A 27,799-nucleotide genomic window follows, 5' to 3' on the forward strand; every position below is an offset into this window, starting at 1 on the left:
GTGCTCCAGGCCCTCGTGGACTACCATGGCTGCTTCACAGACATTTATGCGAGGTGGTTTGGCAGGGCACATGATGCCCGCATTCTCTGTAACTCCAGCCTGGATCTCAGGATGGAGGTGGGCACTTTCTTCCCCCAGCAGGAATTTACAGTTGGGGACATCCACATGCCTCTCTGCATTGTGGGGGATGCGGCCTACCCCCTCATGCTCTGGTGGATGCTGCCCTACCCAGGATGGATGGACCCCGGCCGGGCATGTTTCAATGACCACCTGAACTGGGCCTGCAACCAGGTCAAGTGCGTCTTTGGACGGCTGAAGGCGCACTTCCGTTTTCTGCTCACCTGTCTCGAGATGAGTGAGCAGACCATTCCTGATGTTGTGCCAGCATGTTGTGTATTCCACAACATCATGCAGCAGAAGGGGGAGGCCTTCCTCCCAGCGTGGATGGCAGCCGAGGGCTGGGCATTTGAACAGCCCCGCACAGCCGCCATCCGTACCACGATGAGGTGCGCATCCGGGAGGCCCTGAAGGACATGTTCTCCCAGGCCCCGTAGTAGGTCGCTTCTGTCTCCCATCTACATCTCCTTCCCATCCCCAACCCTTCCCTTCCCCCTCCTTCCTTCACCTCCCAATAAACAAAACTGTTTTTTGTTCAAACAACAGAAAACTTTTATTTGTATTTACAATAGGGAAGAAGGATGGGCAATGGGAGGGTGTCTGAACTGGGAGGGGGAGGAGGAAGGGGCTCTGAAGTGGGAGGGGGAGTTATTGCTAGGATGGGTGACTCCTGCCAGTGGCTCTACGGGTGCGGAGGCCTCGCCGTCCTTCAGGCCAGGTCGGGGCAGGCAGCATGGGGATGTGGGCAGGCCAGGGTGCAGCAGGTGGAGGCATGGCAGCAGCTGGAGGGGCGGCTGGAGGGGGCATGAGCATGGCAGGGAGGGCAGGTGGACGTGGCAAGGCCATGCCGTAGTGCATGGCATGACTGATGTGCGATGTCAGGGTGGTAATCGCATTGCACAGCTGGTCGCACCTCTGCAGAAACTGCCCCCCTGCCTGCTGCCGCTACTCCAGGTCAGCCTCGATCTTTCTGCTGACCACCGTCTCAATCCTTTCGATGGCCTGGATGTGCCACTGGAGGAGCTAGTCCCGCCGCTTGGCCTGCCGGACTGGTGCCTGGGTGGTTGGTGGTGCCACCGCCACTGCAGGGCTGGAGGGTCCCTCGCTTCTGAGTGGTTCTGCTGCAGAGAATACAGAAAATGATGAGGTGATCAGGCAGCCCTGCCCACACTCTCCCTGCACCCCATGCCCTCCGCCCAGAGCCCAGGTGACAGCACACTACTGTGGCTTGGGCCTAATCAGTCCCCTGTGTGTATGTTTGCATACAGGTCTCCCCTGGAGTAAAGTGATCCTCCATGGATTACAACCCTTGGAGACATAGGGTTAGGGTTAGGTTGCAACCCTTGGAGACAAATCTGTAGTACCAAGTGTGTTCTTTGGGTAATGGGTGAGGTGAGGGGAGTGTCCGTATGTGGACAGTTCCAAATTAAAAAGATGTGGTTAAATGTTCATGGAGCTGGTAATCCCACTCTGTAAAAACAAACTGTCTACAGAAATAACAGACAGTAACCAAATCAGTATGCAAGAGGCTCATACAAGAAATCTACTTCAGGTGGAGCATTTGGTGGGCATTAGCCAAACTCATAAAGAAACGAACATCCTGAAAAATAAAGGCCAGATTAGGAATGAAAATCAGATTTTGGAATATGAGAACAAAGTATGAAGCTACTCAAACCACTCAAATGTCTTTGGCATCAATAGGTGTAGATGGACAGGTTCAAACAAACTACATTTTAGAAAAACTAATACTTTTAAAGTCAAAGGAAATAATCACGATCATCTAGTCTGACCTCCTACACATCTCAGACCACAGAACCTCAGCTACCCACTTCTATAAGTAGGACACCTAACCTCTAGCTGAGTTACTGAAGTCCTCAGATCATGCTCTAAAAACTTCAACTTACAGGAATCCATCAATTACATTAGGTAAAACCTGCAAGTGACCCATGTCCCAAACTGAAAGGAAGTTGAAAGACCCCATTGACTCTCCTTTGCAGATGCTTACACCCATTTAAGCATTGCATAAAGTGTCTAAAATAATGTGATTTAACAGCTGAGGATCTAGATGAAGCCTATTCATTTAATACATTTTTGTATTCCTTTATTGCTGAAGCTTTTGACTATTTCAGAAGCTGTCTAAATCAAACATACTGTGAGAGAAGGCTAACAATATTTGTAGGTCCTTTCAGCTCTAGTGAATACACTGTAAAAAATTCTGACTAATGTTTAATACTTCACACGATGTTTCACCAGTTAATGTTTATGTACTTGAAATTGCAATGAAGTACATTGGAGAAACTCAGCTGCTAACTATTTCAGCTATCTCACCACTATGTCATAGACTTAAATACACAAAAAAGAGTTTAGTTTCAGAAAATCAGAAAAAATAAATGCACAGACTATCTTCATGAACCAAAAAGAACTAAGTACATGAATGGCTGCTTCTGAAACAGTGTTGCTTATAAAGCTACTGAGTTGTCTGCTTGCTATTATCCCTTTTCTACCACTGATATGAACCCTAATCTACACACTGGAGATAAAATTCAGTCTGGATGCTTATCCCATTTTTATTACTATGTTTCTTCTGAAAACGGTGTTTTCCCAAATATCTGAATTATGTATTTTGTTTAGTGACTTAGGTGAATGATGACCTCGCTAGCACTAGTTCTCTGGTCTCACAGATGAATAGATTGTGTATTCTCTACTAAGTCATTTATCTATTATGCTTAAATAACTGTTCACTAAAGACTTGATTGAATATGTAAAATAAAGACTAAATTCATTTTTTGCATTCTTTACTATAGCTGCAGTTTTCACCTCACAGATGGCCTTTCTGTGTTTCCTGAACGTGATCCTCAGATTTTTCAAATCCTTAAAGCATGCATTTCCCATATTTTGAATGAAATGTCCAAATTTTTCATTGCTTTAGACTAGTAACCAAAACACGTCTCAGTATCAGTGACTTTAAATCAGCGTTTTTTTAAACTGTGTTCTGTGGCACACCGGTGTGCTTCGAGGCAGTCAGAGGTGTGCCGTGGAGAACAACAGAGTTCAAAATGGCCATCCTTAAAAGGGCAGGAGACCTCTTCTTTTGTTGTTTTTGCTCAACCAAAAAATCCTTAGTGTTCCTCAAAAAAAAAAAAAAAGGATTGTTGGGTGTTCCTCGGTCTTAAAAAGTTTCAGAAACACTGCTTTAAATCATGATAGAGTTAAATGGAATATATTGTAAAGTAATGGCATGGAAATTACTTATTGAATCACAGTGGATGTATGCTTGTATGATTATTATATTTGTCATCCACAACAGGATTCACATTATACAATGTTTTCATTTACCAAAGACAAAAAATCCATCTTTATTTTCCCAAGACATATTGGGACTGGAGAAAGGAAGGGAATGGAATAGACCTGGCACAGCAGAAAGGCCATGAAGATCCTGAGAGCAGAGAGCAGAATAACACAAGCTAGCTCAGCCACCCACCATACTGCTGCTCCAAAATGGAGCCATCTGAAACCTACTTAAGCTTCATTGCCAAATGCTGCATACGTGCCCCAACCACCACTTTGGCCCTTCAGTAGCCCATAATCCAGACAATGCAAATGTGACAAAACCACATTTGGCCCTTCCCATTCCTGGATTGCACAAAATTTGCCACCATGACTCCAGTCTTGCGAAGGGATACATATGGGCAGCATGGACTTGACGACCTTTCAAGTTTCCTCCCAGTGGTGTCTACTAGAGCTAGACATTATAAAGTCCTTCCCTAGTGTAGATATACCGCCAGAGTCCCTTTATCTTCAGTGCAGGATCAGTTTCTTCCTTTCATGGGCAGCTTCATAAATTCTTCCATTCCAGAACCAAATAAAAACAAAATAAAAAGTTGAATTTTCTTGCAAGCCAAAATTCTGAGTAATTCATTTTGACAAAATAAACATTTTATTTTGATTCTGACTTTTCTAAAAAAAAAAAATGATAATATAAAATCTGCAAAACTGAAACAAAGTCATCTCAAAAGGGAAAATTAAAATTTTCCACTCCAAAAAATGGAACATTTCAATCTGATCATTTCACCCTCCTCAAAAAATGAGGTTTACAGGTTCTTTCGAAAAAGGGGTTTTGGCAAAAAAATTTCTTCCGCAAAAAGGATCAGAAGAGGATATGCAAATGAAGCATGAGAATATGCTAATCAGCGCTTCATTTGCATTTCCTCTTTTACAAGAGGAAAGCCGTTTAGATGTACCCTAAGAGACAAGAGGCAGCAGTTGGTTACAGACAGAAACAAAGGAGCACAAGGAGACAATATTGGTCAGCATGTTGGACAGTGGTCTCAGCACATCAGCAGCCTATTTGTTGTCAAGTTGTTAGTGTGTAAGAGATAGGAACAGAATTCAGACACTCTTGATGCCCAGTTCTATGCACAGACTAATAATGAGCCTTTGCTCTTTTTTAAGAACTTCAGAATTGCCACTCCTTCTCCACAAATTAAGGCTATGAAGAGATGTAAATACAAGTTGAACCTCTCTAGTCTGGCACCCTTGGGATTTGACCAGTGTCAAACCAAATAATTTGCCGAACCATAGATGGTCAATATGTCTAGCAGCATTACCAATACTTCTACTGCTTCCTAGGCTCTTAGAAGACATTTGGGGGTAAATTAGAGCCCAAAACAGTGCAGAACCTGAGAGTTAGGACTGGTGGCTATAAACAAACTTTATAGGGCCACAGGAAACTTGGCCACACCCAGGATAAGTGGACACCAAGCTAACTAAAATAATGCCGGACCATGGATATTGCTGGACCAGAGAGTGCCAGACTAGAGAGGCTCAACCTGTATAAGAAAGACAAACAAGCAAACCAGCCCTTTTCCATCACGATTTTCTGTGCTTTTGCTCTTTTCCTTATCTCTGTGTCCAGAATGTGTAAATATGCTATTAGTGGATATAATCGTAGAAGAGAATTCCATAGTATTTTTATATCTCTTCTATTGATTAAACCAGAAGAGGATTTCTATATCAGAAGCAGGTCTTCTATTAACCAGAGCTCTAAGACTGTCATCGCAACAATCTGAATACTTCAATAAATATTTTTCCTAGTGTTTCTGTTCATAAAATGAGATTCCTTCAGCAGATGTTATTTTACAGCTGAACAAACAAGATAGCTAACAAAGCCACAGTGGTAACAAAACAATTCTTTTTTCCCCCTTCAGACTGCAATTCTTCATTTATAGTATCAAAGAAAGGCTACAAAACTCCAGCAGCCCTTGTGTACATTTAAAATAAATCTTATTTCAAGGAAAGGTTTTCAAGTTCACATCAAATCTATGAGTTACATTGTGGAAAAAGAAAACAAACAAGCCATAGCAAACTTTCATGCTTCTGCTATTATTGGATCATAATGAAATAAAATACAATTCTGCTGATGTAAAGTATATACATTCTGCAGCTGAAGTGAGAGGAACACAGAAATATAATGCCAACACTAGCCATATACCCTGAAAATCTACAGAGAAATTGCAGCACACTAAGACACATATTTTACCTGGTTTTCTTGTTAAACACTTCCTAGAGTTCTCCAAGGGTACGTCTACACAGCAGTGTTATTTTGGAATAACTGACATTATTCCAAAATAACATAGTCCACATCTACAATACAAACAGTTATTTCAACATAATGTCAAAATAATGTTGAGCTGGAAGACTTCTTACACTGACTCCTGTAACCCTCGTTTACTAGGAGTCAGGGAAGTTGGAGGAAGAATGCTCTTCCTTGGACTTCTTGCTATGTAGACAGAGCCAAAAGCTGAAATAAGCTATTTCCAATTAATCTACCCAATTGATGTAGCTGAAGTTGGGTAGCTTATTTCAGCTTTAGCCCTGCTGTGTAGATGTTCCCCAACAAGAGTCATCTCATTTTGGGCTGCAAACCCTTACTCTTGGGAGCATCCATATTCATAGGATTAGTGCTCTTGATTCCAGTGGAGCTTCTCCTTTGAGGAAGGATTTTCAGGTAAGTAAAAATTTGCAAAAGGGAGCCTTTAATTTGTTTTGAACTTGAAAAACAAGTATACATTGTAGAATTTAGTCTGAGTAATTACCACAGATGAAGCTAAACATCTGAGTTGATTTTATTGTAGCCCCTTCACAGATTAAGCAGCACATTTTTTTTCTATAATTCACTGTTTACATAACAAGGCATTTCATAGAGGAAATGAAACATAAAGCTAAAATACTTATGTTTTTACCAGTGAATCTATAATAAAATAATAAGAATAAAATAATAATAATCATAAAACTATCTAATAGAGAAGGTGTAAATTATAAGAACCTCTAATACAAAGTCACCTGCACTTAAATCATTTGGTGTTTGGCAAGGGTACTGATAAATTTACTCAGACAAGCAGCACAAGAATTTGAAAATTTCTATCTTTGGGCAAAGAAATAAAAAAGGAAGAGGCGACAAACCCTTGATGTTGTGAGGTACTTAAATCTGTCATCTCCCAGGTTAGTAAGCAGGTGAGGGTGTACGATGGGCACCATCTTGGCTGAAACACTGCACCTTCCTGCACTGCACCAGGAAACTCAGAGATACAAACAAACTGTCACAGATTTGACCAGAAGAGCCAAGTTTCCCTACTTAGGGCTTGTAACAGACTCATGTGTTTGTAGCCAGACACAAAACCCCATCTTGTTTTTCCACGAGCCCCATCTTGTTCCCCCCCCCCCCCAGAAAGCAAGAGAAAGGCAGTCAGCCTTTGATGCCCTGGGAACACAGGTTTGCTGCCTGTCCCTGACTCTACCATAAACAGAAACCAGACAGTAAATGGGCTAGCTGACGACCCGGGGCCTCCCGTCGCCCTGATGGCTAGTACCAGTAATTGACACGCCTGCACTGTCCCAGGAGAGGAATCTTCGCCCATCACATACCAAAGGTGCCCATTGTCTGCATTTTCCCAGGTGTAAATTATGCTTTGCACCCTTCGTGGGAAACTTGGCATTCAAAGCCATTTTTCCTAATTGGCCACTTGAGCCTAGGAAGAAGCCTTCATGACCCAAGGGGTATAAAAAGAGGTTCAGCCGCCCACCCCATTTGAGCTCCAATCATCTATACCTGCTGGCAGGTATTGATTGTCTCCCGAGGTCTGTGGGACGCCCAACCTCGCCCTACTTCTTCCCGAGGGATTGAGAGAAAGACGCTGGCCACGCCAAGTCTGGAACGCAGGGGTGAGAATATATACCTGCTATGTGTCTATTTTGCATGCATTTAATAAGAGCTCAGAGAACCAAAAGGGTTTCATGGTACCTGTAAGTGACTTATTAGTGTAATTTCTGTCCTGTCCTTTGTAGTGGCTGTGTTATCTGTAACACAGCAGTAGCATTTAACAACTAAGTTTACCCTGTAACAATAAAATAGTAACTGTTTAAGCTTTAACCTGACTCCTTCAGTTGCTGTAACAGAACCAAGCACAATTTAAAAGAACTTCAGCCGGTCATAAGGGACTCACTGCCCTGACCGTCGGCTGACAGTGTTCTGCAAATTAGGCATGGATCCAGATCTGTAACATCCACTCACCAGTGAGTTATGGTTACTTAACAGCTCATGGGATCCACCTCGGGGGAGTGGTAATAAAGCCTGTTTAAATCCTCTGGTTCACTTACTAGTTCCAATCCAACTTTGGAGATTGTTCTTTGAAGGCCTGGGTGGAAGTCAAATCTCATTGTGGACTGGGATTTCCAATGAGCCAGATGAGAGTTGGGTACCTAACTCCAAATGGTTCTTTTAAAATTCCTAATTACTAGTGACCAGCATCATTAATGTAGAACTAACTGTAGCAGTTTCACCAGACAGGCTAAAGAGCGGATGATTCTGGAGACAAATAATTTGCTCACTATTAAAAATGATCCTGTGAGTGTTTTGCCAGGCAGGCTGGAAGGGGAAGCTTGTGCTTCTGCTACCCCGGATGTACATATTCCTTGTATAAACACAGGACTTTTGTCCTCAGGATTCTAAACTTTCCAATAAATCTAAATTCAGCTAAAAACACTTTAGAGCAAAATGACTTCTACTTAGCACATCAGAGTGATTTTTATAGCTAGTTCATATGAACCTGAGTATCAGGTAATGATTCCATTACAACTTCTATTAGTGAAAGAAGAGCTCCACAGAACTCTTCTTCAGGACCTCAAGTTAGTTCTATAAAAGATATTATCTCACCTGCCTTGTCTTTCTTAATTTGTACTTGTACACTGAACATATTTAAGAGTTGAGCTTGAGAACCCAATCCTTCAAACCCTATTTGTGTGAAAATATTTACACATGTGAACAGTTCATTGGGTATGAAGTTGGATACTCAAAAATTGAGACCCAAAATCAAAGTCTGTTTTTGAACATTTTAGACTGTGTAATCAATCTTCTTGTGTCCATGTCATCAAAGAATATATTACATTTTATTCAGTCTACTTCACCAGAATAGGATATGAACTCATTTATATATTTTATTTATCTAGATGCAGAAATCTCTGCATGTGTCTGCCACTATAAAAAAATATCAATTGTCTTCATCTTTAATCCATTTATTGGGTGATTCTAAGGAATTTGCAAGAAAGGGACTTTAATACAATGACAGTATTAAATGAAAAAGAATTAGTCTTTGTCTAGGTATATGAAAAGTGCATCTGGAATTTTAATTCCTGTCACAATATTTGCCTGGATCTAAATTTTAAGGGAAACATTACCTTGTCATACTTAAGAAAAAATGACATTTTCATGGCACCGTGTGTTACCTGAAAGTGTTTTGTTTTTCACATTTTATAAGGCTGCCCAGCATTGCTGTTTATCAATCCAATTATTCCAAAAGAGCCTACAGTAAAGCTGAAAAAAACCCAACAACCACCCAAGATCTGAATACTAAGCAAGCTAAACATCAGCGGATCTGCATATTTTTAAAGTAAAACCCCAAGAGCTTAATTTAAATGAACTTATCACCCAAATGCCTTCAGGCTCTGAATCTCACTCTTTCTCTCTTCCTCTTTTTAGAGGGATCCCACCACCAACTCAGTAAGTTGATTCAATACCTGACTTTTTCAAACATCTTATTTTATTGCTGGATGCATTTCAAGTATAATTTGTTTGCTATTTACTATTACAAGTTGAGCCTGATTCTCCTCTCCCTTATATTGGTGTAATCTATTTCTGGTTTATACTGGTGTAAGGTCTTATTTACATGGGACACCTGAAGGTGTTTAGCTTAAAACAAACTAATTTAATGAAAACTGCAAATTCCTGTGTGGCCATTCATTGCAGTTTGAGTGTCCAAATGGACGTCAGATTAACAAAATCCATTTAAATTCACTATTTAGGTTCAGATGATGCAACTTGTCATGCAGGCAAAGCCTTTAGTGAGATCACAGTTAAGTCTGAGCTGTATCCCCTGGATTACGAGGATAAGCCATTGCTGAGACACACAGCGGATAAATAATCTTTTCTTGATTACACTACTTATCACACACCTTAAAATTTTGGCAATTTTGGCTTAAATAAATAGATATCCTAGGAGAAATATGTGCCCCATGCTTACCATAGAGAAAACCCACAATACTGAAACAATATTATCTAGTGGGCTATTAAGGATAACCACTGTATTTTGTACTTCAATGGCTACAACTTTTCTTGTAGTGCAAGGCTACGTCTACACTGGCCCCTTCTTCGGAAGGGGCATGCTAATTTTGAAAGTGGGAATAGGGAAATCCGCGAGGGATTTAAATATCCCCCGCGGGATTTAAATAAACACGGCCGCCGCTTTTTTTCCGGCTTGGGGAAAAGCCGGAAAAAAGCGTCTAGACTGGCCCGATCCTCCGGAATAAAGCCCTATTCCAGAGGATCTCTTATTCCTATTTCAAAGTAAGTAATCCTCCGGAATAGGGCTTTATTCCGGAGGATCGGGCCAGTCTAGACGCTTTTTTCCGGCTTTTCCCCAAGCCGGAAAAAAAGCGGCGGCCGTGTTTATTTAAATCCCGCGGGGGATACTTAAATCCCCCGCGGATTTCCCTATTCCCACTTTCAAAATTAGCATGCCCCTTCCGAAGAAGGGGCCAGTGTAGACGTAGCCCAAAGGTGAAGGAGTGAGAAGAGAGAAAGTTTTGTTGGAGGGAATTCCACTCGTGTGTCACATAGATCTCTTGCTGTGGTACGTTGTGTGAAGGGAGCAAAAATGCAGCATTAAGCTGTGTCGCAGCTGCTTATACAGCAGCATGAAAGGGTTTGGTGGGAGTAGGGCTGGGATGGATCCCTCATAGGATGAGCAGATGCTTGAGGGCCCCTGGAGCTATTACAGACCCCAAGCTGTAAAAGTGGCTCCACAGTTAGAATAGGGGAGGATTCCTTTCCCTCTTTTCCGGGGATATGGAGAGCTGGAAACTCAGTTTTGCAAAGGATTTGGAGAGTTCAAAATTTAGCTTCATTCAAAATAGCAACAAAAAGCAAACATCTCTAGATTCTCCATGAAGGAAAATTGAAAAAAAATTATTTCAGGTAGGTCAAAATATTTTGTTTCAATGTTGACCTTTTAAAAATTTTGTATGATGTTATGATACACATCATTATACCAACTAAACCAATTTCAAAATGCATTTAAAAATCACAGAAGAGTAGAACTGGAAGGGACATTGAGAGGTCATCAAGTCAAGTGCCCTGCCCTCACAGCAGTACCAAGAACTATGTAGAACTCTGATGGATGTTTATCTAACCTGCACTTAAATATCTCCAATGATGAAGATTCCACAACTTGCTTAGGCAATTTATTCTAATGCTTTCAACATTTTGTAGGCAGTTCCCCGCAACTGTCTTCTTTACATGTGTTGCAAAACTTACCCAATTTTTTTGGAGAGGTAGCCATGTTAGTCTGTGTTATCTGTCCTTGGACCAGTCGAGGAATGAACTTAGACAAAGGGCCAACTGGAGCAGTAGTGGGGTTGTTTATTAGTACAGATTCTTAAGGGTACGGTGGTATTCATACACATCACATTCATGCTGGCAGTATGGAGGCAGGCAGCAAGTGACGAGAGTCAGTTTCGATTTTACAGGTGGCTGAAACGTGGCCAGGTGACAGCTCCCCAGAGGCTGGCCGTGAAGGTGATGAGGGTCCCCGGAGGTCCCTTTGGATCTGCAGGAGGGTTTTACTGTCTCCAGGAGGCTCTAAGGATTCTGCTGTGAAGTTACATCTTGTCCAAGAGAAAGAGAGAGACCTGGTTCCCTGTGATGTTAATTCATGCACTTTGCAGGGTCCTTTCTTACCTTAAAAGATTACAAATCCTGGACTGCTTTTTAATTGGGTGTTTCTCAATCTTACTACCCACTCATTCTATAGGCTATATTCATATTCATAAGCATACATTAAGCAATATGGTTTCTAAGCAACCATCTGGCCTTACTGGCCTTGACATCCTAACATAAATTGTATTGCTTGACACCTAACATAAATTGTATGGGTTAACATAACTAAAGCCTAACTTAAATTGTAGCTGAGTGAGTCAGAATCAAGGGAAAAGGGGGAAACAAGGGTGTGTGTCCAGCCATCTAGACTCCAATGGGGGAGGCAGAGGTCGTGTCCAGCTGGCTACAATCTGTAACTTAAAAAACTCAAAAAACAATGAATAGTCCTGCAGCATCTTAGAGACTAACAAAACATGTAGATGGTATCATGAGCTTTCATGGGCACAGCCCACTTCTTCAGATGAATGGAGTTAAAGGGTCCAGATTGCAAAATACCCAATTTTGTTTTGATTTTGACAAAACTGCATAGTCCAATGGAATATGGTTCTCTTGCTCCAAGCAACTTTATTTTTTTCACCTGCACACATATTTCTCCCCAGCTCAGGATTTACCCTTTTATGCTCATGAACAAAAATGGACTCCCTATCTCTCAGCTACAGATTTGACCCCACAATGTCAATGTGAAAATGGCATGATTGATCAATCTGCTCTATTAAAAATAAATTAAAAATAATTGTGCTTGTGGGATTTTTGCATGATAAAAACTCAGTCTGTTCTGATTTTTCCTCTTAAAAATAGAGCACAGAATGTCCATTAGAGTCATTTACCATGGCTGAAATGATAATAGATATTAATTCATATCTAAAGCAGCAGGGTACTGCTCAGGCAGCTAAAAGCAGCAGCTGAAATAAGCGAACTAAGAAAGGCCAGATTGAGTCTGGCTTTATGTGAATCAGAGAGAACAGGTGGGCATATGGAGTCATGCTCCACCACCTCTCATGTACTACACATTTGGGCCAGTCACAGCCCCTGTATTTAGTCTCTGCTGCTTGTGCATGCTCCCAGGTTTGCAGACATTCTCAAACAAGTTGATAGGAATGGGGATATGGTACAAACCCTTCTGCATTGCCCAGTCACTGGGATGATCAGGCTGCTGCAGCTGATACATACCTGTTGATCACCTGCAAACTAAGAGTGGGATTATGCATCTTCCAGTCTCCAACAATCAAGCCTCCAGTCATGTATAGTGTATAGATTTTATCTTGCCATGTACCTAAGCAACTGAGCAGTGATTCTGCTCTGGTAGAAAAACAAAAGGGTCCACCCCCATCAGTTTATACACAAAACACACTTTGCTCCTGATCAATTTGAGCGCAAATCTCTTCTTCTGGTTAATAGGAGATCGTTGTTCCCCTATTGTCAAGTCTTCTCACTAACAGATTTAATTTAGATTAGGAAGACAAAATGATACTGAGCGGGAGCCAGATTTCAGACAACATCTGACAATTAGGGCATCTTATTATATTCATTTAGTACAAATCAAGAAGGGTTTCCCTTACAATGAATTTTAAGGAGAGTGAATACATGAGGTACAGTTAATCCTAATTTATGGAATGCAGTGTAATTTTATATTGAGCAGAACAAACATCACGTATGGTTGGTAACATCCTAACACTAAACTTCCTGTAGTCCTTCTTGGTCAGTGTGTGTTATAGATCCACCTTGTGTGTCTGGTCCATGCAAAAGTCTGTTACTGCCCGTGGGTATGTCTACACTACCCCGCTAGTTCGAACTCGTGAAACGAGGTGTACCGGTAGTTCCGAATAGGCACCCTAGTCCGAACTACCTAGTTCGAGCCCCGTGTAGCCGCGCTGCACGGGGTTCGAAGCAGCGGGGATTTAAAAATGGCGGCTCCCCGCTTATGCTAATGAAGCCCGGGAAATTCAAATCCCGGGCTTTATTAGCAAGTGCGGTATGCATACATTACCCCGCTAGTTCGAACTAGCGGGGTAGTGTAGACATACCCCTAGTCAGTGAGGCTTTTCTATGCCAGTTTTGAAGTCTCTTGTTTTGTCCCTGATATGTGGGTCAAGATGGTGGCTGAGACATAAGGCACACACTTCCATATGCAAAATACTCATTTATGCCAGACATCAGTCAGTGGTTCAGCCTGACAACTTCTAAGGCTGTAGTTATTCATTTTCAGTACAAACCACATAACGAAAATTTGGGAGCAGCATAATATACACTAGCAATAAAGGATACTGTGCTGACTGTATTCGCCTAGGGGAACAAGATGGCGGGGAGAGACATAGTGAGAGGAAGTGCCTCGCAATTCAAGGATCCTGCTGCATACATTAGTTCTAGTCAGTCACCTGGGCCATGATGCATCAGTAACAGTATTTTTCCTCTTCAGTTTTAAAGAAAATTATAAGCAACAGTCCATTGGAAATGTTATTCTGATCACTAAGACTCCCTAAAGCCATGCTTACTTTCAACATTGTGTTACTTTTTCTTCTCACATCATGTAATCCTTTCCCTCCCAGATTCAATTTAGATTATGAAGAACAAAAGATATTGAGTTATTTCCATTTTGTTCAATTAAAACCTGTAATAAATCAGTTTTATTGTTCATGCTCACATGGTTTTTGACAAGAGGGGGTAAACAATGTGTAACAAATGATTTATTCTGTTAAATTTGCCTTGCCCCACCTCTGCAGGCTTCTTTGTAATCTGTCTTCTCAGCCTCCCTCGTGCTTGCGGATTGTCTCTCAAGTGGAGGGAAGATTTGGAAAGACCATAGAAGAAGAGCACCCAAGCAGTATCCTTCAGACTTCAGACACGCTAGGATACTAAGAATGTGGCACAAGTGAGTGAGATAGGGGCAGGGATAGAACAATGATCCTTTGCCTTTCACTCAGAAAGAAGGGATAGTCAGACTGTCCTTGCTATCTCATAGGACAATGGCTATAAACTAGAGTAATAGACCCCAGGCTCCCTCTCTGCCTCCCCCCACAGAGAAGACTAAGAGTCTACTTGTAAAGTACTGTGCTCACTGATTCCAGTCCAGAAACCCAGTGAAAGCATGTACAAACCGAGTTGCGAACGGTTGCCTTACGACTGTTGGCAGTTACGACCGAAACTCTTGTAAATGGCGGACCCCGAGTTACGAACGCAATCCGTCCTTACAAACAGGGCGGTTGCGTGTAACTCAATGGGGTCCGAATTACAAACAAACAGAGTTACGACCAATTGCTTGGTCCATAACTGGCTCGTAAGTCGGAGAGAGGCTGTACCTAGTCCTAGTGAAATCAGTGAGATGGCTCAAATGGTATGTAGGCCCCCTTTATTATAGGAGCTTCTAATGGAAGGTTCCTTTGTTTTGCAGTCTTGCCCTAGTGACTTCAACTTCCTTGATGCCTTGGAGAAAAAAGAGGGAAACTGTTGCTCTCTTCCAGGCAGTGCAGGGAGAGAGTTGGTGTGCTCCAATTTAGAGAGAGGATCCAGATTTCTTGTGTGAAGCCTTTTTCAGTCCAGGAGCTGCAGCTGGAAGCTAGAGCCTGCTGCTGAGAGCCTGCTGGGGCTTGGATCTAACAGGCTGCTTCAGGGGGTGTTGGTGATTATCCCTGGAGAGGAGAGACTCTGGCTGTGCCTGTGATTGAGAAGGGCCTGCACAGAAGTAACTGTAACTGTGCTGTTTGGAAAAGTGCTGCCTGGGATGGAGCACAGAAGACAGACTCTGGGTCCAAAGAGAGGCAGAGCAGTTGGCCCAGTGAACCAGAGCTGCTGGCATTTGGTGGGGCCTGCTCCAGTGTCAGAGGGATTGTGCAGCTTGTTGCCTGCCTGTACTGACATTCATACAACCTGCAGAGTGCTGTTTCCACTTCAGCTGCAGATCTTCAAGCGCGCCTACGCAAGCGTCTGGGACTCTGAGATCCAAAGGAGCACACACTCTGGGGTGGGTAAATGGTGACAGTGTAAATGCCAATTAGATACATTTCCTTTATTTTAGTGTACTTTTAAAATTGATTTTATTCAATTTTAGTCTGTTAAACCCTGTTTCTTTAAGTTGTTAAGTACAGGTGTGTTGATTCTAATTTAATCAGTTACATGCATATTACTTATAATTGTAGATTGGAGTTAGATCCAGATCATTACTGGAATAAGTTTATTCCTGGAGATTTCCAAAGCACTCCATTAAGGGTGTACAGGGGCCAGCTAGGTTAAGGAACCACCATTTTATATTTCTTTAGAAGCAAGGGACTAAAACAAAGGGGTTCACAGAGGATCCCCAACTATCCAACATCACCACTAGGATACTCAGGATGTCCTTTAATGTTAAAAAACATCAGGAGCCCAGGCACACAGGTTAGCCAAGTAACCCAGGAAGGAAAGTGGGGGTTCCTCAGTGGAGGTAAAATTAAGCAGATAGTTAAATCTTGAGAGTGAATGCAGTGCTCAGCCACTTGTGTCTTAAAATGTTTCTCGGGGCAATAAATAGTCTAACAAAAAGGACACACAGAAATCCTGAAGCTGTGTGAACCTTGCCTCTTTTTGATTATTATATTACGGAGGCAGAGCTCAGAATAGATGAGGTAAAACCTCTGTCTAAATCTCCCAGTGGGAGCTTTGAAGGATTCCTCAGCCTGTGTGAAAGTCTTGTAAAACCCATGGATGAAACTGATTTCCATGGGGCCAGGATTTCACTGTGCGGGTATGTCTACACTACCACTCTAGTTCGAACTAGGGTGGTTAATGTAGGCAACCGGAGTTGCAAATGAAGCCCGGGAGTTGCAAATGAATTTCCCGGGATTCATTTGCATGTTGCCGGGCGCCGCCATTTTTAAATGTCCGCTAGTTCGGACTCCGTGCCCGCGGCTACACGCGGCACGAACTAGGTAGTTCGGACTAGGCTTCCTATTCCGAACTACCGGTACACCTCGTGGAACCCAGGGTAATGGGTGGGCCTAGATTCTCCCCAATCTCTCATTAGTCACTGGGGGAAGTGGCCTGGACTTTGAACTACTCCCAAAGTACCCCCAAAGGGACTTAGAACTACTCCCAAAGGGAACTGAACCAAAAGCGCCATTTCGGAAGGCTAGGGGGGACAGCAGCCATGCGCTCCGGGACGTGGCTAGCTTTTCATCCTGTTCCCCGGACACTAAGGGAGTGAAGGGGAAGTGCTTGCATTCCATGCATTTCTCTCAGACCTAGATGTTGAGTTGCCTTCAGCAGCCAGGTGTGAGAGGCATGCACAGAATGCAAACATTTTCCCTTCACTCCCTTAACATACCAGCAATGGGATGGAAAGCTAGCCACGTTCCGGAGCACACAGTGGCTGCCCCCCAGCCCCAGCCTCCCGAAATGGCGCCCTTACACTGAACTAAAGTGGCCCATTTGAAGAGCTGGGCCCGAGGGTGAAGACATTGCCTCCAGATAAGGTTCCCTGGGACACTGTTCTATTCTGGAGCTGGGACAAACTGAGAGACATTACAGAGAAGACTTAGAGGCCCCTGTTGGACCTCTACCTCAACAGGGATATGTGTTGCTTTTATATCACAGACAGACTGTGTGCACCTTGGCCAGAGGGCGGAGTCAGCAAAGACTGACCACAAACAGGCAGAGAGAGTGCAGGCACGTGCACTCGGCCAAGGGGTACTTGAGAGAGGTGAGTGCAACCCATTACACCCAGCATATCCAAGTAATAAGCTTTATAGTGGAAAAAGAGCACATATAGGAATAATACAGGATTTAAACTTTCAATGGGAATAAAATCTGAATGTAGACAAAACATTTTAATGAAAATGTTTCATATCAAACACTTCATTTGCAACTCCGGTTGCCTACATTACCACCCTAGTTTGAACGAGGGTGGTAGTGTAGACATACCCTAAGAGACTATAAAATCCTATTTTTAGAAACATAAGGGGGAAAATGTACAAAGAGCTGCTTAAATCCATAGCAGTTAAAATGGGTTCATATTTGCAAAGTTATGGTTGATAGCAGTGGTCTACTCTTTGGGTAAATACAGCCATCAGCAGCATCACCAACAGTGCTTTCTATCACCTTCAATTTTTTGGTTTGTTAAAATCTCTTAAATGGAATTAGGATGACTAATTTATCCACATTGCATGCCTCATACCTGGCATTTCTGTAAACATTTTCTCTGATGATCTGCAATAGAAATAGTAACATTCATTTTTTCCCTATAATTGGCAATGGATGATCAATGTATCAACCACAATACCAGACTGCTGCTCCAGAAGTCACTTTAAATGGTTACAAATCCAGTAAGGAAAACCTTTGAAAAGTCAGTCTTAAAAACTATCTGAGTTTAGGGCCCATAAAGATAAATTTATCCAATTTCAAATTCAGTGAGAACACAAATTCATTATATGAGTTGTTCCATTATAACTTCAAGATAATAAGGGTAATTCATAAATATACACACACACACAAAATGTAAACAATTACAGACCTATTGAAAATGAAAGGTCTAGCACTGCCAAATTTATATAAAACTTCAAGTAGCTAAGAATCATCCATTTGTACACTAGTTAGTTTACGTAACTGCATGATCTTATTATTCTTTCCTTAATCATCCCCTTGTGCTTCAAAAAGAATAGAGTACACTCAGGCTATGTCTACACTTCAGAGTTTTTCCAGAATACCAGAGGTATCCTGGAAAAACTCTGCCGCGTCCAGGGAATGCATCTGCTCTTCCAAATTTTTTTTTTTGGAACAGCAGACGCACCCTTTCAGAAGCCCTTATGAGGCATAAGAGATCTTCTGAAAGAGGAGGTTTTTTCCAACATTTGGTCCCATGTAGACTGGCCAAATGTCGGAAAAGCCTCTTCCAAAAGAAGAATCAGAAAAAGGTATGCAAATTGTGGTTCACAATTTATGAATTGTACCTTTTCTGAACCTTCCCTCCCCCCAGCAATTTAGACATAGCCTCAGGATGTCCTTAGGATTTATGGGGCCCTACACAGTAATATTAAACTGATACCCCATCCCAGACAACAACCCAGTGTGCGGGGGGTGATTTTTTAGAGATGAGATTTTACAATTGTAGTGCCCTCTCTCTACCTGGTTACCTTCTTTAATGCCAATCTACTTACAGGTTTTGATGGATAGGTCTGGGTTCTTCTGGATCCCGCCACCCACTCAACTTCATTTTTTCCTATGGATTTATTTGGCCTCCACCCCCGTCACGCCTTCCTGGCAAGGTCACCAGGGCAGCTTGGGAGGAAAATTCTAACCCAGGGTAATCCCCACGTACTTGCCAGATAGTTGGAGATTCCCAGAAAATAGCACAAACACATACACTATATTAAACACAATTATATTAAACAGGACACAAATATAACAGAACAGGGTAAAACACTATTTTTAGGTTCACCGGAGCCCAGCAACTGTACGGTTAGTGTCCCGTTGATACAAATACTTTGTTGGGGCCCTTGATGACTTATGACCACAAAATTCTTCTCTGCAGTGGTTTAGCAGTGGTACTAACTGGGTCCAGTACAGTCCAAAGAATTCACAAGTGGGAGAAGGCAGTAAATCCCTCCACAGGTTTAATATGCAGCAGGTTATAAAATCCCCAAACAAATTCTCTGACTAAGTAAAGGGTGGTCCACTCACACACTCCATGAATGAGCCTCAGGTTCAGAGATGACTCAGTCACTGCAGAGGGGCTGGTTTCTTCTGGCAGGGACCCTCTTCAGGCAGGAATCAGGCTGCTTTGGTCCCGGAATTTCCCCTCAACACAAAGGGGTGCAAATCTCAAGGTGCAAGTTACACAACGGCACTAAAATTCAAACTGTAATCTCCTACCCCAGCATTCTGACACACACACATCAGCCAGCAGCCCTGAACTAGCAGGCAGAGCAGAGCTGACCATGTGGTGACGGGTCTCACCCAGGGAGCCGGAGAGCCAACACAGCCTGGCTGGTGAAGTTTCCCAGAAAACTCTACAAACTGGGAATCAACCAGAGGAGAAATAAAACCCAGCTTTCAGGTCCCTAGAGGCTAGTTCTCAGGGGGAAACCCTGCATGCAGGTCTGGGGCCTACTCATTTCCACACAGCCAGCCCTCCCCTTGCCCTGGCTGGCTCCAGACTGTCCCAACCATGGCTCCTCCTCCTCCTCCTGAACTCCCTGAGAGGGGCATCTCACTCCCTATGGGTTGTCAGGCGGACTCTGTCCCTGGTAGGAAGGGGGAGCTAAGGCAAACCCTGAGCTGCCAGCAGACAGAGCCCCAGGAATCTAGGTAATCTCCTTGGGGGTTACATAATTTTCAGCAACACACTAATGAAACACTTGTAAACCAAATTGTAAACTACATTCTTGTAGCGTAACAAAGTAAATTCAGCAACTGACAGGATATACCTAAGGTTGGCAAATGCCTGTTAAGGGGCTTCATTACTACGTGAATGGCTCTTTCACAGGTTCAGTGTTCTGCTAATAGATCCATTAAGCTTCTTTACTTTTAAATGAACTAGATTCTCTCTGGAGGAAGCAGAGACCCACTGGTGCCCCAAATTGTCAGGTGACCTATGTAGCTACATATTCTGCAAATGGGTAAGGATGCCCCTGAGTACTGTATGGTATAAAGGATTTAGAATAAATCAGTGACATGAGCTTGTGATGGCTGAGTGACTTGTGAGTGACAAACCCACAAGTAAGTTATGAAGGTGATCTGGAAAGAGTTGATGATTGACTGACATATACATATATGCAGCTAGAACAGATTTGTTGCTATGATAAATATGACAATTCCGTGATGCAGGTTAAAGACATGTAAATCGTTCACAATATAACACTAACAAAAATACTCTCAGCAGGAATATTTACTTAATCAGAACAGGCTGCTGAACTGTACATTTAAATTTGAAAAATCAAGGTCTCTCAGTAGAAGTTTTGTAAACAAAGGGGAATTGTTCTCAGCAAGCTGCCTGTGAGAAAAATGCTCATGTTCAGCATAAATTGAACATAACAGCCCCTTTGCACCATACATAATTTGGCTTTGCCTAGGCAAGAGCTGTTCTAAAAAAAAAGCTTTAATGTTTTCATGTTAATTCAAAGAGTGCACTAATAATGTTCCAGAATTAAATTAAAGAACACTTTGTAATATAAGCACTGGCATAGCAAGAAAACACAGTTTATTTATGTGACGGTTTCGTTTCGCCTCTCCCCCTCCCCCTCCATGCATTATTAAATTGATTTATGGATATAAATATGCATAACTTGAAGATGCTTTAGACAAAATACCTCATGTAACCTGTCAATTTTAATGTCACAAACTTCTGGATCAATATATCTTATTTTGGTGTATGTATCTTTCTTGTATGTAAAGTTAGAAATATGGGATAGGAAATGGTTTATGATTTTAAATGTGCAAATGAAAGCTATCAAGGGTGATTCCAATGCTAGAACACGTCAGTGTCTGAGTAATTACCTGTAAACTCCTGTGTCCTTTAAGTCTTAGCAGTGGTTAGTCTTAGGAAGACATATGATGACCCCAACTGCTGGTAACATTTGACCAGGTAATTTTCTATGGAAGGGGAGAATGTAAAACAAAGAATTCCCACTTAAAAGGGAGGCTATTCAAGATGTATCCAGTATGCTAATATACTATGTAATATTGGCACATTTGTCTATCTAACCTACTTATATGCCCCTTCCCTCCAACAGACTAGCTTCTAAGGGCCTAGCAATGTATTTATTCACACAACATCTTGTGAAGTAGGTAAATTTTACTATGACTACTTCAGGAAAGATGTGGAGAAATTAGAGAAGGTCCAGAGAAGAGCAACACATATGATTAAAGAAACCAATACATTTGGGGCAGAGATACAAACATTTCTGATTTATCAACAACTTCCATTCCTGAGGTATTTGTAACTCTGTTGTATAACAAAATAATGATTTTTCATAATCTTGCATAAAAACCCTCAAAAGAAATATTTTTGTAAATGTGATTGATGCTAGTTTAATGCCTCTGGCTAAGCAGTCTGTAAGATATAGGTATATAGTTAGAAGCTGCTAAAATGAGAACTGACTTTTTGGCGTGAAAGTTGGAATCTTAGACTCAGATGAATCTTCATGAAACTCTGCACTTGGCATGCTATCCAACGAGCTTTGTGAAGATTATGTCTCTGTATTTTTAGTGTTAAGTTCCTCTTGGTGATGTTAATAAATATAGCGCTGTTAACAGAGCAGATGAATATCACACCTTCACAGAGCAGAATGTGTTAGTTTTTTAAGATGACGGAGGCTTCTTGTACTCAGAAATAAAGAAAAAAGTGAACATTCAAACTTAGGCAATCAGTGCCTGCAGAGTCTGAAAAGTTCTAGATACTGGAGACAGTTTTCTGCTGTTGGCCAACTGGAAAAAAAAAGAAAGAAATCACAAAGATACAAGCAACTCCGGTAAATATCAAGGCCAGTAGGCTACCATTGGATAGGTGCTGGGTCTTCATACATATTTGCTGTTATTGACAAAAGAGTGAGGAAAAGCTCTTCTCAAACATTTAGGCAAAGGAGAACCAAAATTAAATTCACCTTAGCTGCTGTCTTTTATATTTGCTTCTCATGCACATTTGTCAGGTGAACTGTTTGCAATGAAAGCTGAGCCTCGTACAGTGTTCAATGTACTCGATGAGATGGATTATGAGAATAAGTGTTTGGGCAGTTCAATAATAGCAGCAACCCATTGACATTCTAATCAGTGTGCAGACCTATTTTGAAAAAAGAATTGGTGAGATGTAAAATGAGGTTACTGTTGAAGGGACTGATGTTTTCCCTATTCAAAATTGCAGCAAAAATCCAATCTGTTGCAGAGACCAAGCATTGTAGTTACCTACCTGTGGCACTTCCTCTATTGCACATCATCTTAGCCTCACTATATCGTCACTCTCAGTACCCCAAGCACTAATTAATTGTCTCTAGGTAGTGTGAGGGATCTCAGTTGAGGAAGCAATTGTAAGTTTGTCCTTGCCATTAAGAAGCCAGTGCTTGCATCTAAATGAACTTCTTTTCCCCCATGCAAAGGAGTGGGAAGAAGTGATTTACTCTCCAAATAGGAGAATCAATATGGTGGTGGATTCTTCAGGGAGTGTTACTCCAGAGAAAATCCCTGTGACAGCCTCCTGTAAATTACCTACAGCTTTCAGTCCTCACAAGATTTCGTAGGTCAAAGGCTCACATCACTTGTATCCTTGAGATAGCTGTCATTTCCAGGCATCCTGAATGCCATCACTATGTTGAACATACCGTCTCTTCCATTGATCTAGCCACTTGGCTGGCTGGCTCTGACTTTTCTTCATTTTTAAATGGCTTGTGCCTTGGGCCAGAGGTTGGTCCAACCTTATTTATAATGCCAGTGCTGCTTTTCTTTGAGGGAAGCTCCCACTGAGTAGGCTACCTCCTCCTCTTTGAATCCTCTACGGACCCAAGAACAGCCAAGCCAAGCCCTTATCTTGTCACTCCATAGGAAGGCCTCAGGCATAGTTCAAGTCCCAGCAATAGCCAGTCCTTAAAGGCCACAAGCCTGATCAAAACAACTGTCCTAGGAACAGGGTTACACAGGCAGCAGTTCCATTTCTTATCTAACCCCTGTCACATAAACCTGTCAGTGGCCTGGTTACCTCAGTTCAAGTAGATCCTTTGTCACGTATTATTAAGCAATCCATTGCTGGTACCCATGAAGTTTCACTTTTTTTTTCACTTTTCATTTTTCTTTTTTTTTTTTTCCCCCATGACCATCTTCTCTCTTCAACTGTTTTTATAATGGTTGAATACCTTTCTGCAGCACAGTGCAGCCCTCATGTTGCTATGATAACTTGGTGACTATACGTGCTAATTAACTGGACAAGAAACACCTTGGCTAATCTTTTCCTGGTCTCCTTCTACATAGAATCATAGTACCATAAAGCTGGAAGAGACCTCAGAAGGTCATCAAGTCCAGCCCCCTACTCTAGGCAGGACCAATCCCAACTAAATCAACCCAGCCAGGGTTTTGTCAAACTGAGACTTAAACACCTCTAGAGATGGAGACTCCACTACTTCCCTAGGTAACCCATTCCAGTGCTTCACCACCTTCCTAGTGAAATAGTTTTTCCTAATATCCAACCTGGACCTCTCCCACCACAACTTGAGACCATTGCTCCTTGTTCTGCCATCTGTCACCACTGAGAACAGCCTTTCTCCATCCTCTTTGGAAGCTCCCTTCAGGAAGTTGAAAGCTGCTGTCAAATCCCCCCTCACTCTTTGCTTCTGCAGACTAAACAGACCCAACTCCCTCAGCCTCTCCTCATAGGTCATATGCTCCAGCCCCCAAATCATTTTGGTTGCCCTCCGCTGGACCTTCTCCAATGCGTCCACATCCTTTTTGTAGTGGGGGGGGGGGGGGGGGGAGGAGCAGAACTGGACACAATACTCCAGATGTGGCCTCACCAGAGCCGAATAAAGGGGAATAATGACATCTCTGGATCTGCTGGCAATGCTCCTCTTAATGCAACCTAATATGCCATTAGCCTTCTTGGATACAAGGGCACACTGTTGACTCATATCCAGCTTCTCATCCACTGTAACCCCCAAGTCCTTTTCTGCAGAATTACTTCTTAAGTGGTTGGTCCCCAGCTTGTAACAATGCTTGGGATTCTTCTGTCCCAAGTGCAGGACTCTGCACTTGTCCTTGTTGAACGTCATCAGATTTCTTTTCGCCCAATCCTCCAATATGTCTAAGTTACTCTGGACCCTATCTTTGCCCTCAAGCGTATCTACCTCTCCCCCTACCTTAGTGTCATCCGCAAACTTGCTGAGGGTGCAATCCATCCCCTCATCCAGGTCATTAATAAAGATATTGAACAAAACCAGTCCTAGAACCTAACCTTAGGGCACTCCATTAGAAACCGACCACCATCCTGACATCAAGCCGTTGATCACTACCCGCTGGGCCTGGCCTTCTAGCCATCTTTCTATCCATCTTACTGTCCATTTATCCAATCCACATTCCCTTAACTTGCTGGCAAGAATATTGTGGGAGACCGTATCAAAAGCCTTGCTAAAGTCAAGGTATATCGCATCCACTGACTTTCCCACGTACACCGAGCCAGTTACCTCATCATAGAAGCTAATCAGATTGGTCAGGCACGACTTTCTCTTTGTGAATCCATGCTGACTATTCCTAATCACTTTCCTCTCTTCCAAGTGCCTCAAAATGGATTCCTTAAGGATCCCTTCCATGATTTTTCCAGGAACCGAGATAAGACTGACCGGCCTATAGTTCCCTGGATCGTCCTTCTTCCCTTTTTTTAAGATGGGCACTACATTTGCCTTTTTCCAATCATCTGGGATTTCTCCCAATCTCTATGACTTTTCAAAGATAATGGCCAAAGGCTCCTCAATGACATTTGCCAACTCCCTCAGTACCCTCGGATGCATTAAGTCTGGACCCATGGATTTATATACATTTAGCTTTTCTAAATAGTTCCTAACCTGTTCTTTACCCACCAAGGGCTGTCCATCTTCATCCCATCTTGCGTCACTTAGCGCATTAGTCCGGGAGCCCACCTTGTCCGTGAATACAGAGGCAAAGAAAGCATTGAGTACTTCAGCTTTCCCCACATCATCTGTCACTAGGTTACCTCCTTCATCCAGTAGGGGCCGCACACCCTCTTTGATCACCTTCTTCTTGTAAAAATGCCTGTAGAAACCTTTCTTGTTATCCTTCAAATCCTTAGCCATTCGCAATTCCATTTGCACTTTCATCTTCCTGATAACCCCCCGGCTTTGTTTGTTTCCCAGGCTTCTCGCATTAGTGTACAAACACTTCAGATAACCAGTTGATCGCTCTATCTTCTCCATTCGAATCAGGAGTCCTCCTTCCTTGCTAGTTCCTCTCTGCATTTCTTCCCGGTATCTGACTTTCCCACTCCTCTCAGGGTTTTGGTTACCGTCCCCCGATGAACCTAGTTTAAAGCCCTCCTCACTGGGTTTGCAAGCCTGCCTGCAAAGATGCTCCTTCCTGTCTTCATTAGGTGGATCCCATCTCTTCCTAACAATCCTTGTGCCTGGAACAGAGTCCTATGACTGAAGAAACCAAAGCCCTCTCTACGACACCACCTGCGCAACCATGCATTTACGTCCTCAATTTGATGATCTATGCCCAGTCCTTTCCCTTCAACAGGGAGGATGGACGAGAACACCACTTGTGCTTCGAGTTCTTGGATCCTTCTTCCCAGAGCTACATAATCTGCAGTAACCCGCTCAAGGTCATTCTTGGCCTTATCGTTAGTTCCCACGTGGAGAAGCAGGAAGGGGTAGCGATCTGAAGGTTTGATCAGTTTGGTAAGCCTCTCAGTCATAGTGTGTTTGGAACAAAGAAAATACTGCTTTGTCCTCTAGCACAATAGAAACTATGTGGTGATCTTATGGGCAAGTGCTTTCGTCTTTCATAAGCTAAAGAAGGTTTGTACTCTTTTGTTTTGGGTAAAGGCCCAGATCCAGAGATAAGACCATAAGATACGCAAATGTTTATGCCAAAAAGCCACAGAAGCAGGAGGAATATATTCAGCATAAATCATAGCTCTAGAAGCTCCACCTATAATATGGCTAATACATCTACTAATACATCTGGCTAATATGTCAAATTTGGGATTAAACTAAACCAGAAGGATATTACTACAGGCAGTCCCCAGGTTACGTACAAGATAGGGACTGTAGGTTTATTCTTAAGATGAATTTGTATGTAAGTCGGAACTGGCGTCCAAATTCAGCCGCTGTTGAAACTGACCAGCGGCTGACTACAGGAAGCCTGAGGCAAAGCTGCTCTGCTCCGGGCTTCCTGGAATCAGACGCTGATCAGTTTCAACAGCGGCTGAATCTGGACGCCTGGGACAGAGCAGCTGGGGTGCTGCCGGGTTGGTCCAGTAGCGCCGAGAAGCGGTGCTGCGGGACCAACCCGGCAGCGCCCCAGCTGCTCTACCCCAGGCGTCGACGAGAAAAGCCTGGTCTGCTGGGGGGGGCACACTAGCTGTGCCCCCCCCCCCCAGCAGACCAGAGAGACGCGGAGCAAAGCTTTGCTCTGCGGCTTTGCTACGCGTCTCCCTGGTCTGCTGGGGACCCCCCCCCCCCCCAGCACACCAGGGAGACGCGGAGCGGCTTTTCTCGCCGCAGAGGACGCGGCGGCGGGACTGCAGCGCGTCTGGGTGGTCCCGCCATTCGCATCCTCCGGGGCGAGAAAAGCCCCGTTCGTATGTAAGGATCCGACGTAAGTCGGATCCATGTAACTCGGGGACTGCCTGTACTTTTCTAAACAGGACAGAGTTATACTGAAGACTGAAAAAAGGGAAATTTTTACCATCTAACACAAAAAAGTAATTTTTGTCATGGTAGTTTTTACTCCAGTCACTATGCTAATATTTAATATTTAACATATTTAGTATATGTTAAATATTAAACCTATACCTATAATTAACTATCTTGTAAAATGGGAGACAGATGGAATATGTCCCATATTTTAGTGAATATACCCCACACCCAAATGTACCCCGCACTCGAATATACCCCGTGGTTTTTGTTGTTTCATTAAAAAAATCTTGCACGAGTGTAACCCACAGGGTATATGAGACTGTGCCGAGAGTAACCCACAGAGTATATAAGACTGTGCCGGGGGTATATTGACGGTGCGGGGCGGAGGGGGAAGAGTGGGAAGTAGCCAGCCACTCACCCGCCCGGTTCCTGCACAGCCGCCAGCCTCCAGCCTCCGGGCAGGGGAGCGATTCAGCCAGGCGCCCTCCCCTGCCTGCAGCCACCACACGCAGGCGCTGCCACGAGCTGGCTTGTTGCTCCTGCACAATCCAGCCGGGCGCCCTTCCATGTCTGCAGCTGCTGCCACTGCACGCCGGCCCCACTGTGCACTCACTTGTTGCTCCTGGGCCAGGACATGGCTCGGGGTGGCGGGCCAGGCGCTGGCACAGGAGCAACAAGCGAGCGTGCAGCGGCACTGGCATGTGGCAGTGGCGGCTGCAGGCAGGGGAGGACGCCCAGCTGGATTGCGCAGAAGCAACAAGCACTATACCCCAGCCCCGCTCCTGTGCGCCGGTGAGTGGGGCCGGGGGCTGCAAGGGGGCGTGGGGAGGTTGCAAGTAGGGTACAAAGGAGGCTGCGGGGGGGGGGGGGGGGTGTTGCGGGGATCCGCAGCGCGGGCCACCAGCTACCTAGGACAGGGCTCCGGGCTCCTTCCCAGTACTTTCTGTAAAAAAAACCAGTATACCCCACACACGAATATACCCCGCGGGGATGGAGGGTGCGGGGTTTGTAAAAATGAATATAACCTGCTGATTATATTCACTAAAAGACGGTATACAGAAATATTTTCATGTTTACCTGAGTACATATGACCTGA

General features: G+C 43.3%; 1 long non-coding RNA gene across 1 annotated transcript; it reads right to left on the reverse strand.

The window, feature by feature from the left end:
• Window positions 1-687: 687 nt before the first annotated feature.
• On the reverse strand, window positions 688-27,489 carry LOC142831155 (uncharacterized). Its single transcript, XR_012906822.1, has 4 exons — window positions 27,122-27,489; window positions 20,846-20,941; window positions 19,031-19,148; window positions 688-1,238 (listed from the first exon to the last, which is right to left on the reverse strand). It is a non-coding gene; the product is annotated as an uncharacterized LOC142831155 (long non-coding RNA).
• Window positions 27,490-27,799: the final 310 nt, after the last annotated feature.

This window comes from Pelodiscus sinensis, chromosome 12 (genome assembly GCF_049634645.1).
Source record: "Pelodiscus sinensis isolate JC-2024 chromosome 12, ASM4963464v1, whole genome shotgun sequence".
NCBI classification, from domain to species: Eukaryota; Metazoa; Chordata; order Testudines; family Trionychidae; genus Pelodiscus; species Pelodiscus sinensis.